Genomic DNA, 16,553 nt, shown 5'->3' with positions numbered 1-16,553 from the left:
CACATTGTTTTATAAACAATAATTCTAAACAGAAACAATATAAAATATTCTTAATGCAAACTTGGTAATATTTAATTTAAATTAGAATATTTTAAAACTACAAAATTCTATTCTAAAGCAGATCTGACACCTTAATCTACACTATGTAAAAGCTGCACATTACATATACTGTTAGGTCTACTCTATTAGATAAATTATCTTTAATAACATGTGCTTTTGGTTAACCCCTTTACGACCCCAGATTGTCCTTGGTAATGTCGAGGTAATTACCGCCGGCTGCTGCGGTGAATCGGTGGTGACCCCCCCCACACATCTGCTGATTTGAACAACAGAAATATGGGGCTAACAGGCGCAGGTGGATCCGCGATCCACCGGCGCCTGCTTTTCACTTAGATCATGCTGTCAAAATGTGACAACGTGATTTAAATGGCCACGCCATTCCCCGCTGCCATCGGAGTCATGTGATGACTCCTGTTGCTGCCATGACGTATTTCCTGTCAGACCTGACAGAGCGCTGGCACTGACAGGAAAGAAGCATTTTTGCTGATCAGAGCTGTGCAGCCTAGATCAACAGAAAAGAACAAGCGATTAGACTTCTGATCCTTATAGTTCCCTAGGGGGACTAGTAAAATAAATAAAAAAAAGTAAAAAAAAAAGTTTTGAAACATATGAAAGAATAAAAAACCTAAAAGTTCAAATCACACCCATTCGCCCCACTGAAATAAAACTGTTTAAAAGATAAAAAATATGCACATATTTGGTATCGCCGTGTTCACAAATGCCCGATCAATATATAAAATCAAATAATCTGATAGGTACGCGGTGTGGCGAGAAAAAAATTCCAAACTCCAAAATTATGGTTTTTGGTTGCCACAAAAATTATTTAAAATGCAATAACAGGCGATCAAAACTTAGCATCTGCGCAAAAATTGTATCCCTAAAAAGCTATCTCAAGATGCAAAAAATAAGCCATCACTGAGCCCCAGATCCTGAAAAATGAGAACGCTATGGGTCTCGGAAACTAGCGCAAAAAGCCCAATTTTTTGAGGGACAAACTTGTGAATTTTTTTAACCCCTTAGATAAAAGTAAAAGTATACATGTTTGTTATCTATGAACTCGTACTGACCTGAGGCGTCCTAGTGACCTGTCAGCCTCACCATATATTTAACACGGTGAATAAAATATCCCAAAAACAACACTTTTTTTGCAATTTCACCGCATTTGGATTTTTTTCCCCGTTTTCCAGTTTTTCATGCAAAAGAACAACTCGTCCCGCAAAAAACAAGCCCCCATATGGCAAGATTGATGGAAAAATAGAAAAGTACGGCTCTTGGAAGGAGAGGAAAAAAATGAAAAATCTCCCGGGGTGAAGGGGTTAATAGAAGCAATTAGAGAAAACTTAGGGTCCCTTTGCACACTACGACATCACAAGCCGATGCTGTGATGCCATGCGCGATAGTCCCCACCCCCGTCGCAGCTGCGATATAATGGTGATAGCTGGCATAGCGAACATTATCGCTACGCCAGCTTCACATGCACTCACCTGCCCTGCGACGTCGCTCTGGCCGGCGACCCCCTCCTTATTAAGGGGGCGGGTCGTGCGGCGTCATAGTGACGTCACACGGCAGGCGGCCAATAGAAGCAGAGGGGCTGAGATGAGCGGGACATAAACATTCCGCCCCCCTCCTTCCGTCCGCAGAGCCGGCATGAGACGCGGTGACGCAGGTAGGAGATGTTCCTTGTTCCTGCGGCTTCTCACACAGCGATGTGTGCTGCCGCAGGAACGAGGAACAACATCGTACCTGTCGCTGCTGCCAAATAATGGAAATGTCGGACCCTACACCGATGATACGATAACGACGCTTTTGCGCTCGTTAATCGTATCAAAAAGGATTTACACACTACGATATCGACTGTGATGCTGGATGTGCGTCACTTTCGATTTGATCCCACCGATATCGCACCTGCGATGTCGTAGTGTGCAAAGCCCGCCTAAGGCTATGTGCGCACGTAGCGTTTGTCCCTGCAGAAATTTCTGCAGCGATTTGAACAGCACACGTGCGCTTTAAATCGCTGCAGAAAGAGTCCGTAATGAAAAAAAAAAGCCGATTCCATGCGCTCTGACTGCAGCCCCTCCCATAGACAGAGCGGGGATGCATGCAAAGCGCAGGAAAGAAGTGACATGTCACTTCTTAGAATGCGCGCTTCGGGCAGCAGCTGAAGCGCTGCGCTCTAATATGCCACGTGCGCACGTCTCCTGCATAATCTTCATAGATTATGCTGGGGACGCAGGACGCATGCAGTTACGCTGCGGTGCAGATCGCAGCATAACTGCATGTAAATACGCAACGTGCGCATATAGCCTTATTGTTCTGCTGTAATCATGGGAAGCGTTACCATCACCTCTCCACAGTGAGGTCAAATGAAGCTGCAGAATCACCACCAGGAGTCGGCACACATCAGCGCTGCGCAGAATAGGCAAGTAGATAACAACTACTTGTCTGTGAATTCTTAGCCTCTTAAGAAAAAAAATCCCAAAGTCCTGGACGGATAACCCCAATTAACGAACGTCACATTATTATTTGTGCTATTATTGAGGAGATAATACCTGTCACTTTAAGGCTATGTTCACATTGTGTTTTCGCCAAACATCAATTGCTCCGTCAGGGCCTTCTGTGTGAAGCCCTAAAAAAATAGGATTTTAGCACGACCTGTGAAGTGACTATTGACTTTAATAAGGCAGACCCAGCAGAGCTGAACTGGTTGGGCAGACAGGACAGAGCAGAGCTGAACTGGTTGGGGAGCCAGGACGAAGCAGAGCTGGACTGGTTGGACAGCCAGGACCCAGCAGAGCTAAACTGGTTGGGCAGCCAGTAAGGAGCAGAGTGGAAGTGGTTGGGCAGCCAGTATGGAGTAGAGCAGAACTGGTTGGGCAGCCAGGATCCAGCAGAGCTAAACGGTTGGGCAGCCTGGATGCAGCAGAGCTAAACCGGTTGGGCAGCCTGGATGCAGCAGAGCTAAACCAGTTGGACAGCCAAGACGCAGCAGAGCTAAACCAGTTGGGCAGCCAGGACGCAGCAGAGCCGAGGCGGTTGGGCAGCCAGGACGCAGCAGAGCTAAACCAGTTGGGCAGCCAGGACGCAGCAGAGCCAAAGCAGTTGGGCAGCCAGGATGCAGCAGAGCCGAAGCGGTTGGGCAGCCAGGATGCAGCAGAGCTGAAGCCGTTGGGTAGCCAGGACGCAGCAGAGCCGAAGCGTTTAGGCATCCAGGACGCAGCAGAGCCGAAGCAGTTGGCCAGCTAGGACGCAGCAGAGCCAAAGCAGTTGGGCAGCCAGGATGCAGCAGAGCCAAAGCGGTTGGGCAGCCAGGATGCAGCAGAGCTGAAGCAGTTGGGCAGTGAGGACACAGCAGAGCCAAAGAGGTTAGGCAGGCAAGACACATTAGAGCCAAAGCGGTTGGGCAGCCAGGATCCAGCAGAGAAGAACCGATTGGGCAGCCAGGATCCAGCAAAGTCGAACCAGTTGGGTAGCCCGTCCAACAGAGATTAAAGGGATCCTGTCACCCATCCGACCAGTCTGCACTGCACCGCCCCTTAAGTGAGTATTATAAAGGGATTTTTACTTTGTACACAGCAGCCTGGGCTCTTATATTCAGTATTCTAGAATGCTGTATATAAGAGCCCACTGGTGGTGGCTGCAGCTTATAGACGCCAAATCTGGTGACAGGTTCCTTTTAAAGGGAACCTGTCAGGTGCAATATTCACTCAGAGCCAGGAGCAGTTCTGGGTGCATATTTCTGATCCCTGCCTAACTGTCCTTATATACATTCGCATAGATAAAGAGATTTTTAGAAAAAGTATTTTTAAAGATCTTATATCTTATGCTAATGAGTGTGGTGACTAGTCCCAAGGGCGTTACTTCGCTTTGGCTAGTCGGCTCACATAGCATGTTAGTACTCATACAGGGGTGTAATAACATGCTAACATGCTATGTGAGCTGACTAGCCAAGCAAAGTAACTCCCTTGGGACTAGTCCTCGCGCTCATTAGCATAAGAAATAAGATCTTTAAAAATACTTTTTCTAAAGATCTCTTTATCTATGCTAGTGTATACAGGGACGGTTAGGCAGGGATCAGCAATACATACCCAGAACTGCTCGTGTTTCTGAGTGCATATTGCACCTGACAGGTTCCCTTTAAGGGTACTTTCACACTTGCGTTGTTTTCCTTCCGTCACAATCCACCCTTTTGGAAAACAGCGGAATCCGTTAACGGATTCCGCTGTTTCCCATAGACTTGTATGGATGACGGATTGTGCCAAAAGGACCTGCGTTGCTTCCGCTGGGCGACACTGCGTTGCTTCCGCCCAGCGGGAGGAACGCAGCATGTAACCTTTTTTTTGAGCAGCGGAATCCTTAGGATTTCACTGCGCATGCTCTCTCTGACTCCCTGCACCTGTAACTAAGGTAAATATCGGGTAACCAAGCAAAGTGCTTTACCCGATATTTACCCTGGCCACGTGTGCAGGGAGCCCGACACTTCCCCACTCGGCTCCGCCCCCTCCCGCACTCCACACCGCATGTATATATATATATATATATATACACACATACACATAGACATACACACACACACACTCACACTCACCTGTCCTCAGCTGGGAGTGATCAGTTTACCCCCCCCCCTTTCCCGTGCTGGGAGCGATCAGCTGATCACCCGGCGCTGGGAGCGATAAGCTGATCACCCGGCGCTGGGATCGATCAGCTGATCACCCGGCGACCGGCTGCTGGGAGCGATCAGCTGATCACCCGGCGACCGGTTGCTGGGAGTGATCAGCTGATCGTTCACAATAGTCTGCCGCCAGTGAAACTGTGTAAAAAAAAAAGCTGATTCCGTTGTTTTGTACGATCCGTTGCATCTGTTGTGCCACTATATGTAACACATCTGTTGCATCCGTCACACAACGCAATGCAACGGATACCGTTCAATGCAAGTGTGAAACTAGCCTAACTGGTAGGGCAGCCCATACCTCCCAACTGTTAAAGAGGGGAAAGAGGGACAAAGTTTGCGCAACGCGCGCCGCGGCAATTTTTAGGCCACGCCCCCTAACCACACCATTTTACAAACGGACACACCCATATCCACTCCCCATCTACACCCATCCAGCAAACTGAAACTGCAGAAGCTGTCCGTGATCGCTCTGAGCCACCACAGATCAGCAATGTGCAGAACAGTCAGGGAATTAACTACAGGGTGTGCAGGCGGCTAGGACCCAGGAGGAGAGCTGAACAGGGTGTACAGGCAGCTAGGACCCATGAGAAGAGCTGAACAGGGTGTGCAGGCAGCTAGGACCTAGGAAAAGAGCTGAACAGGGTGTGCAGGCAGCTAGGATCCAGGAGGAGAGCTGAACAGGGTGTGCAGGCAGCTAGGACCCAGGAGGAGAGCTAAACAGGGTGTGCAGACAGGTAGGACCCATGAGGAGAGCTGAACAGGGTGTGCAGACAGCTAGGACCCAGGAGGAGGGCTGAACAGGGTGTGCAGGCAGCTAGGACCTAGGAGGAGGGCTGAACATGGTGTGCAGCTAAGGGTATGTTCACACATCAAGCTTTTGCTGTGCGGCACAATCCGGCACTTTGCGGGAAAAACGCATCTGGGGTTTTTTTGCCGCCGGGTGCGGTTTTTCCTCATAGTCTTTTATTAGCGCCGGATTGTGCCGCATGTACTTACGTTTGATCCGGTTTTTGCCGGATGCGGCAAAAATCGTCACTCCGGCAGCCGCACAGGACGCAGAGAGGAACGTTTTTTGCCAGCGGCAAAAAAATGCATAGCGCCGGGTGCAGCGCTGTGCGGCATAGTGCATAATTAAAGTCTATGCGAGCCGGATACGGTGTCATGCTTCAAACGCCGGAAGCATGTACCGTATCCGATTTTTACTTCTGAGCATGCCCAAAAGTGATATAAATTCATTGCTTGTCAGAAAATCAATCAATCACTCACTCTCTCTCAAACTCTCTCACTTACTGACTGACGCACTGACTCATTCACTCACTCTCACCCACTCACCGATCATCGGCGCAGGGCTGCATGGCTGTCACACTGCTCCGGCGGCTTCTCCTAATTTGAAAATGCCGGCCGCCCATTATTCAATCTCGTATTCACACCGGCGCCTATGATTAGTTGCAGTCAGACACACCCCGACGCTGAGTGACAGCTGTCTCACTGCAATCAATCACAGCCGCCGGTGGGTGGGTCTATATTGTGCAGTAAAATAAATAACTAAAAGAAAAACGGCGTGCGGTCCCCCCACAATTTTGATACCAGCCAAGATAAAGCCACACGGCTGAAGGCTGGTATTCTCAGGATGGGGACCTCTACGTCATGGGGAGCCCCTCAGCCTAAAAATATCAGCCAGCAGCCGCCCGGAATTGCCGCATCCATTAGATGATTAGATTAGATCGCAGGACTCTACCCGGTTCTTCCCGAATTGCCCTGGTGCGGTGGCAATCGGGGTAATAAGGGGTTAATCATGGCAGGCGTCTATGAGACACCCCAATGATTAACCTGTAAGTGAAAGTAAATAAACACATACACCCAAAAAAATCCTTTATTTGGAATAAAAGACAAAAAAACACCCTCTTTCACCATTTTATTAAAATCCCCAAATACCCCTCCAGGTCCGACGTAATCCACAGAGGTCCCACAACGCTCTCAGCTCTACTACATGAAGCTGACAGGAACGGCAGTAGAACACCGCCTCTCTCTATCAGCTCCACGCAGCAACTGAAGGGAGTCACGCTGTCAGCGGTGACGTCACTGAGGTAATGCCGGGTTGTGTGCGGTGAAGATGCGTGCTGGGTAGTGCCTGCATGTGCGGTGATGATGCGTGCTGGGTAGTGCCTGTGTGTGCGGTGATGATGTGTGCTGGGTAGTGCCTGCGTGTGCGGTGATGATGCGTGCGGTAGTGCGGGGGTGTGCGGTGATGATGCATGCTGGGTAGTGCCTGCGTGTGCGGTGATGATGCATGCTGGGTAGTGCCTGTGTGTGCGGTGATGATGTGTGCTGGGTAGTGCCTGCGTGTGCGGTAATGATGCGTGCTGGGTAGTGCCTGCGTGTGCGGTGATGATGTGTGCTGGGTAGTGCCTGCGTGTGCGGTGATGATGCGTGCGGTAGTGCAGGGGTGTGCGGTGATGATGCGTGCGGTAGTGCAGGGGTGTGCGGTGATGATGCGTGCTGGGTAGTGCTGGTGTGTGCGGTGATGATACGTGCTGGGTAGTGCAGGGGTGTGCAGTGATGATGCGTGCGGTAGTGCAGGGGTGTGCGGTGATGATGGATGCGGTAGTGCAGGGGTGTGCGGTGATGATGGATGCGGTAGTGCAGGGGTGTGCGGTGATGATGCGTGCGGTAGTGCAGGGGTGTGCGGTGATGATGCGTGCTGGGTAGTGCCGGCGTGTGCGGTGATGATGTGTGCTGGGTAGTGCCTGCGTGTGCGGTGATGATGTGTGCGGTAGTGCAGGGGTGTGCGGTGATGATGCGTGCTGGGTAGAGCCGGCGTGTGCGGTGATGATGCGTGCGAGGTAGTGCCTGCGTGTGTGCTGTGATGATGTGTGCTGGGTAGTGCCTGCATGTGGGGTCTCTCTCTCTCTCAGCATAAAGAAAAAAAAAACCGGATCCGTCGCATCAGTTTTTTCACAATCTGAGACGGATCCGTTGCATCAGGCACAAACCAGATTGTGCCTGATTGGAAAAAACTGATGTGTGAACAGCAGCTCTGCCAGGCAGGGGATCATGTGGTATGTAGCTGATAGAAGCATTTGCAATGCTTCTATCTTTGCATATTACCGGCCAGTGCTGTGCACCTGCAGGAGAGGACACAAACAAGTGGTAAGTACACACTGTGTCCTCTCTCCAATGTCCTGATCTACCGTGGTGTGCCTGCAGCATTGAGAAGCAAACACTGTTTGATTCTCAATGCTGCAGGGCAGGCACACACGATAGATAAGGACACACGGGAGTCAGAGAAACAGCTAGAGGATCTCACGCTCCGGCCGGGGGCGGTTGGGAGGGGAATCAGCGCTGGGAAGGTTCAGTTTTCATACCTTAGCAGCAGCACAGACCACAGAGCAGACAGAGACTAGTTTCGGGCAGCGCGCTCCGCTCTGTTATGCTCACGTCACGTGTTAGGATGGTAGGAGGGAAAAGCAGCGAGGCAGGGAGAGAGTGGGTGGGTGGAGCCACGGGATATGGACCTCCCGCCCGGGGCAACGGGACAAACAATGCAAATCGTGATAGTCCCGCTGTATCCGGGACGGTTGAGAGGTATGGGGCAGCCAGGATAAAGCTGAACCTGTTGGACAGCTAGGACCCAGCAGCTCTGCAGGCAGGAGACCTTGTGATCGTAAAGCTAATAGAAGCCTTGGCAGATAACTCTGCATATTACTGGCCATTGCTGCAGGAGAGGAAACAAGCGCTGATTGCACGGTCTTCTCCTCAGATTCCTGATTCCTCATGTGTCTGCAGCAGTGAGAAGCAAACACACGGGGAGCCAGAGAAAACAGCTGCAGAGAAGTGCACAGGCTCCGGGGCTGGGGATGTCAGCTCTGGTGCCGGGGGTGAGTCATACCTGACACAGTCACAGAAGTTTCATGTAGCGCGCTCAGCTCTGGTCACTGGATTGAAGGGAGAAACAGCGAGGCGGGGCTACAGTGGGTGGGTGGAGCCATGGGATAGATAGCTCACGGGCGGGACTCGGGAGCAAAGGCTCAAAAGAGGGACTGTCCCGCTGTATCCGGGACGGTTGGGAGGTATGTAATTATATATACAAAGAAAACATTTTTATAGTGAAAATAGCAGACAGACGTAACTATATATATTACCAAACATTTACATACAATTGTAGAGTACGTGCAAGAAACTGTGTGAAGAGAATAAATCAGACTAAATTTCCATTTATTCCTCTTCCATTTTATTTTCTATGCCTGTATTCAAGAACAAAAATAGTGCGAATCTCTTCAAAAAAGTAAAAAGAAGTTCATGTCTCACACAGACAGGGAGATGAGCCTTTACATTCCTCATGTCCATAGTTGTGACAATCACTGGTCATATAGGAAATACACATTAGCGGAGACGTATTGTACACTTCCCAATGTTAAGTGGTTGTGAGACATTTCAGGATTCGCTCTGACATAGTGAGATTACTGCACTCAGACTCTGTAAATATTTCAAGTGTTCCGCAAGGACTTAGTACATTTACAGTATATTTACACCACCCGTGACCCAAAGGAAGGCAGAGACCAAGGTACCAAGTAGTCATAAGAATGGAATGATGGGCACAGCTGATGCTTGTTGTACATGGCTGAGAGGCTGCTACACCAATTGCACTATGATCCATTTCATGAAATTTGGTAAGTAGTGTCAAAGAGAAATTAATTTTCCTCAAGAACCACATATTTGCCACATTATTGTCAGGATTAAAGGTGAGAGGATCAGTGAATGTTCAGGGTCGCCAGGACTTTAAAAAAAAATTTGCTTCAGGAACCGGAAGTGACTCAAACTTGACCCTAGATAACAAACTCCATACAAGTCAATGGAGACCCAAACTTCTGTGCTGTAAAATAGCTATAAAATGGTCGTAAGGGCTAGGGGGCTGCAGAGGGGGTAAGAGCAGGATAATTATGCTTACCGAGTTTAAACAAAGATAAGTCAGCAATCAGACTCTTTTTCTGGGCACGCTCATTAATCTACATGAATATTCCCTGCTTCCCCCACTCATCCTCTGTACCTACATCTGTGATTGGTTGCAGACTGCTATACATGCCCCCACCCTTTGTGTCGGTGTCTGTGATTGGTTGCAGTCAGTTAGCTGTATTAGTCTAAAAAGAAATAAATAATTTTTAAAAATTATGTGGGATCCCATCTTATTTTTGATAATACGCGAGGGTAAAACAGACAACTACAGGCTGCAATGCCCAGGGCTCTTCTTTACCGTGCCTGGTTATCAAAAATAGGGTGGAGCCCATGCTGTTTTTTTAAAATTACTTATTTAAATAGCTAAGAAAACAGTGTAAGGTCCCCTCTATCTTTAATGACCAGCCAAGGTAAAGCAGACCGCTGGGGGTTGCAGCCACAGCTGTCTGTTTTACCCACTCTTTGTTACAAAAAATAGATGGGAGCCCATGTCATTTATTCTTTTCAAGTAGTGCATCAGCCAAATACAGCCATGCCTATACTAGCCATGGCTGTGATGGGGCCGGAAGTCCACACCGGAAAAACTTGCTGAGTGGCTTCTCTGCAGACTTTCAACAAGCTTTATTCAGATGACAAATCCGAACAGGAACCGGATGTACAGTTAAAAGTCCGTGTTCGGGTCCGAGATAAATCGCCACATAATCATAGCATATACAGAAGTAGTGTGACGCCCTGGCCTATCAGGTCGTCACAGGGGGTTGCACAATTTTCCTTTCCTTGCAGCATCCATCTCTCTCCCTTGGTTCCAGGTGCAACCCAGTGATATACTAAGACCAGCATGCAAATCCCACACACACACACACACACACACACACACACACACACACACACCAGGGGGCAGGTCCAGTGAGGAAAGGGCCGCCCACCGAAGGGTTAAGCAGACTGGGTGGGAGGTGACTAGTTAGTCATCGGCAGAGGAGCAAGGAGAGCAGTGGGCTCTCAATTAGCTCTCAGTGAGGAGAGCAGGCTGGGGAGTTGGAGCTCACATACAGCGTGAGAGAGCAGCCTCAGAGAGTGAGGGGCTGTGGAAGTGCAGGCTCTCGGAGGGTCGGACTAGACCAAAGCACACTAGTAACTTCACTGGGAATGGTCACCTGGACGGGCTCGCCCTCAGCAGGAGTGGTACTGCAGGACGTTTGGTTGAATCACAGCCTGTGTGTTCATTGACCTCACAAATCAGCACAGCTTCATTTAGCACCACGACAACTGTGCTGCCTCCGTGCCAGCAGCCGCCGCTGCTCGGATCCGGACCTTCTGTGGGTGGCTCGAGGGTCTCGCGGACACGCCGAATAAAAAAGGGGGGGACGCAGATGTACGGGCTAGGCCGTATTAAGTTTGTGACGCCACCCACGGTGTGTGCTGAGGTGGGACACCACCGCTGCTGTTGCGGGGCACCCGAGGGAGATGTAGTGGCAGCTGGATGTTAACCCCTCCATGGGTAGGGATGGTTGCCCCGAGGCCCAGTGTCTTTGTACAGGGTATAGTGATAGCAAGGGCCGGCGTGTCCGGACATGAGGGGGGGATGTTTGGTTACTCACAGTAAATAAACCACATAAGTCTTTTGGTAAACCAAGGTGCTGGTGGCCGGCCGCCGCAGCCGGTTGCATTCAGGTCCCCCTCCCGGGCTGGTGGTCAGGGCCGTATTTGGAGTTCATGCCGCCCTAGGCACTCTCAATGGTGGCGCCCCCTTCTGATCAGTCAAATTAAGGTTATGTGCACAGCATTTTGTTTTCAGACAGATCCGCCCTGTAACCCACCCAAAAACCCCAAACTCTAAATATTAAAGGAATTAATTCATATACTGCAATGTAAAAAAGACTTGCTGTCCATATGTTCAGTCTTTGGAGTTTTTTAAGTGCGTCAGGTTTCCTCAGACATGAAGCGGCTGACAGTGACTGGACCATTATATGGCGCCTGCTGCTTGGATGCCGCTTACTAGTTCACTTAAAAAATAAGTAAAATCCAGTAGCTAAAAGATGTTGGAAAAAACAACCAAGAAGCAACAGCAAAAAAAAAAAAAATATTTGCTTCAGGATAAAATGATGGCTGTCCTGAAGTGTTTTCTGTCTGAATAATTCCGGGGGTTCACAGACAACTACAAGAGGTGTGCACATTCCCTGATAGAGCCCAGAGCCTTCAGATAGTAGTTAAGACCTGCATACACATTAACCTAAAGTGGTCTAAACTCGCCAATATCGACAGGTTCTGCTCACAGTCCAATGTGTATAGGGGCTCTCAATTCTGATTGTCGGGGGAATAAGGATCCAGCATGTCCGATTACGGAGTGTAGATCCTATTATCCTCTAAATGATAAGCTGCTGCCGGAGATGTCCAGCAGCGGCTCTAATGGAGAACACAAACACTTGGCAGAATGAGTGCTCCTGTATATGGGAGAGTTGAGCAAGATAGCTGTCGGCTGAAAGATCAGACTATACTGTATGGGGGCTTTAGTCTATTACTTATTCGGCTGATAGACATGCAGATAGCTGTATTTTTAGTCCAGCACACTGACGCTATGTTTTAGGATCAAGACTGGTAAGGTAAAGATTACAACAGCCACATGACTATCACCAAAACCACCATCAGTACAGTACTACATAACTAAAACCACACGAAATACAAGAATACATAACCAAAACCACAGTTAGTACAGTAATACATCAACAGAACAACTGTCAATACAGTAATATATCACCAAAACCATCCTAAATACAATAATACATCACCAAACCCACCCTAAAGACAATAATACATCATCAAAACCACCATCAGTACATGAATACATTGCCAACTTCATACAGCAATCAAGTGCAGTGTAAGGTTAGACCCATATACATATATGTATTGAATTAACGTACAACTCCCAGTATGTCCTTAACAATAGTAAGGAGATGCTGGTAGTTGTTACCAGCCATCATTAGACTGTGGACCATATAAGAACCACAATACTGATTAGTCCCAGGCAGTAGACTTAACTTTTGGAGGAGATCTTATATGTTTAGGTCCATTCATTTTGAGGAGATTAGTAGGGCAGAGGTGGGCTCAGTAGGGAGAAGGGACATCATGGGGTGGGATTTGAGACCCCTACCAATTGCTCAAAAGACCTCTTAAGTGCACAGCTCAGGAGACAGGACTATGAAATTTTACTCCCGGATTCCATTCTGTCTGCATGTTCTGGTTCTCGGAAACACTTGGGGCCACGGTAGTCGGACCCCCAGCGATTGGACAGTTATTCCCCATCCCAAGGATAGGGGGTAAGTTTCTAATGTGAGAAAACCCCTTTAAAGCAGCATTAACACTGCAGCCAAAGATGGGAAACTGATTTATCTAAACAGTGTCCATCACCCGATGCACGAGCAAAACTTTCATTCATCAGGTGAGATGATTTTTAAGCTGACTGAAAGGGAATCTGTCACCCCAAAATGACACCTAGACTGCAGAAATATTTATATGGCGGACATGATCTGTGGAGAAATAATCCCACCCATATAGAGTTCAGCTTAAAAGGAACTGGTCACGACCTTTAATATTAAACTGCTTCATCGTCTTGTTAGTCAGAAAATGTGCATCACTTACATTGCGTCACTAACAAGACATCGGGGGCAGTTTAAAATTAAAAAAAAGGGTGTAACAGGTTCCCTTTAATATTCACTGAAAAAGCCACATTTATTTGATATGAAAATTAGAACATTTCTGCGCAGCCTAAGCCTGGGTGCACGATACCACCTAATATAGGAAAATACTAGCCAGGCCTTTGTCTTGATTAATAGTGATCCATTGGTGAGAGTGAGCACCGTAACAACAGATCTCCTGACTGCACCGCACCCAACACTGCGGCACACTCCAAGTGTCAGTGCGGGTATGCACAAAACATAGGAGGAGCACAGCGGCACACTCCAAGCGTCAGTGCGGGTGTGCACACAACAGAGGAGGAGCACAGCAGCACACTCCAAGCGTCAGTGCGAGTGTGCACACAACACAGGAGGAGCACAGCGGCTCACTCCAAGCGTCAGTGCGGGTGTGCACACAACACAGGAGGAGCACAGCGGCACACTCCAAGCGTCAGTGCGGGTGTGCACACAACACAGGAGGAGCACAGCGGCACACTCCAAGCGTCAGTGCGGGTGTGCACACAACACAGGAGGAGCACAGCAGCACACTTCAAGCGTCAGTGCGGGTGTGCACACAACACAGGAGGAGCACAGCGGCACACTCCAAGCGTCAGTGTGGGTGTGCACACAACACAGGAGGAGCACAGCGGCACACTCCAAGCGTCAGTGCGGGTGTGCACACAACACAGGAGGAGCACAGCGGCACACTCCAAGCGTCAGTGTGGGTGTGCACACAACACAGGAGGAGCACAGCAGCACACTCCAAGCGTCAGTGCAGGTGTGCACACAACACAGGAGGAGCACAGCGGCACACTCCAAGTGTCAGTGCGGGAGTGCACACAACACAGGAGGAGCACAGCAGCACACTCCAAGTGTCAGTGCGGGTGTGTACACAACACAGGAGGAGCACAGCAGCACACTCCAAGTGTCAGTGCGGGTGTGTACACAACACAGGAGGAGCACAGTGAGGAGGGGGACACGGCACTGTGATGTGCTGTCTGCTCACTTCAACAACCTTCCTTCTCATTGAATCTGCAGTCAAATATAGGCAGCAACCAGGTGTCAGAACGTACCTGCAGTCACATTGCATGCGCACCAACGCGGACACTGCAGTCACATTGCATGCGCACCCACGCGGACACTGCAGTCACATTGCATGCGCACCCACGCGGACACTGCAGTCACATTGCATGCGCACCCACGCGGACACTGCAGTCACATTGCATGCGCACCCATGCGGACACTGCAGTCACATTGCGTGCGCACCCACACTGACACTTTGAGTGCTACTCTGCTCCTCCAGTGTCAGGACACGTGCAGAAATGCTAAGTGATTTTAGACAGCACTGACTCTCACCAAAGGACGAGGGACTGTCTTTAATATGCAAATAGGAGGGTGCACATCTGCACTAAGACACCGGCCGCAACAGGGTGCACAGAACAGTCTGCATATATATAATAAAATATTAAGTTAAAACTGTACATGCCAGAGCGACATCCCCTGTATAAATGTGTCTGCAGATTAATTGGCATTTTGGGAGTAAAGAAAAATGTCATCGTTCTTAGCAACACATTGTCCTGTGTCTCCCAAGACTCCCCTCTCGTCTGGTCTGCTGCAGAACATACTGCAATGGTGCCCGTATAGGGAATGTGTCACCAGGTTTTTGCTCCCCCATCTGAGAGCAGCATAATGTAGAGACAGAGACCCTGATTCCAGCAATGTGTCACTTACTGAGCTGTTTGCTGTCATTTTCTCTGCTGCAGATCTCGTAGTTTTACAGAGCTCATAAATATGCTGGACTACCTGCAGCACACCAAGTAGTCCTGTAATGATAACTACTGCTGATTAAACAGTGATTTTATCAAAACAACACTAAGCAGCCCATTAAGTGACAACACTGGAATCAATCAGGATCTCTGCCCCTACATTATGCTGCTCTCAAATTAGGTGGCAAAAACCTGGTGACAGACTCATAATTATCCTCACTAAAGAGTAACCACCCTAAGTAAGCCCAAGGCTGTGCCCAAGAATAAATAATTGCCCATCATTGAGCTCGCTTCATAAAAAATGACCTCACACCGTGTCACTTATAGTATACAGCCTCCACATTCTCTCCTATAACATTTCCACTACACTGCCCCCTCAAATGAAAACCCCCACTGTCCTCACCACTGAATTATACCCTCCAGACCTTCCTCACTTATGAACTATGATCTCCTCTGTCCCCACCTCTCCATGCAGCCCCCACTTCACTGTCCCCCTCATGATGTCCCCACTCTATAATGAGCCTTATGCTTCGCATTCTGTATACCGAGCCCTCCCAGGCTCCTAACTGAGCGCTCCCCATGCTGCCCCTTCTCCATATCAAGCCCCCCCATGGTTCCCCATTCTCCATACCATGCCTCCCATTCTCCATACTGCAACTCCCATTCGCTATACTGTCCACCACCCTCATTTTCCCTCCCCCCCATTTTCCCATCCTGCTCCATCCCCCATGCTGCGCACCCCCATTATGCTCCATCCTCCATGTTGTGCCCCCACATCATGCTTCATCCCCCCATCCTCCATGTTGTGCCCCCACACCATGCTTCATCCCCTCATTCTCCATGTTGCGCCCCCACATCATGATTCATCCCCCATCCTCCATATTGCGCCCCCACATCATGCTTCATCCCACCCATCCTCCATGTTGCGCCCCCACATCATGCTTCATCCCCCTCATCCTCCATGTTGTGCACGCCCGCCCCCCCCCCCCCGGGTTGCTTGTTCGGCGCTGTCTTCGGCTGTAAAGCGCTTACCTGCTCCAGGCTGCATCTCCGGTCCTCTGCGGCGGCTCCATCTCCCATTCTCCGCGGTGGCGGTGGCGGCAGGATGTCACATCTTCCTCGGCGGCGGCTCCATCTCCCGTCCTCCTATGCGCGGCGCTGCCTTGCGCTGCTGTGACCTCTTTACAGTGAGCGCACGGCAGCACGTCGGGGCGGGGAGCTGATTCCAGATCCTCTGACCCTGGAAGTGCCGGCACGCTCACAGTTTAATTTATATTCGCGTGTTATAGACGCGATTATAAATGACTGCGGCGCCCCCTCCCTCCTCCAAAAAGGCGCCGGATTTAATAAAGAGTTTGGAGGAGGGAGGAAGATTTAAAAAAAAAATATTTTTTTTTTTTTTAAGTTTTGGTCTGGGCGCCGCCCCCTGGAAGG

Source organism: Anomaloglossus baeobatrachus, chromosome 11 (genome assembly GCF_048569485.1).
Source record: "Anomaloglossus baeobatrachus isolate aAnoBae1 chromosome 11, aAnoBae1.hap1, whole genome shotgun sequence".
NCBI classification, from domain to species: Eukaryota; Metazoa; Chordata; class Amphibia; order Anura; family Aromobatidae; genus Anomaloglossus; species Anomaloglossus baeobatrachus.
The sequence above is the reverse complement of the archived record's forward strand: the minus strand, read 5'-3'. Positions refer to the sequence as shown.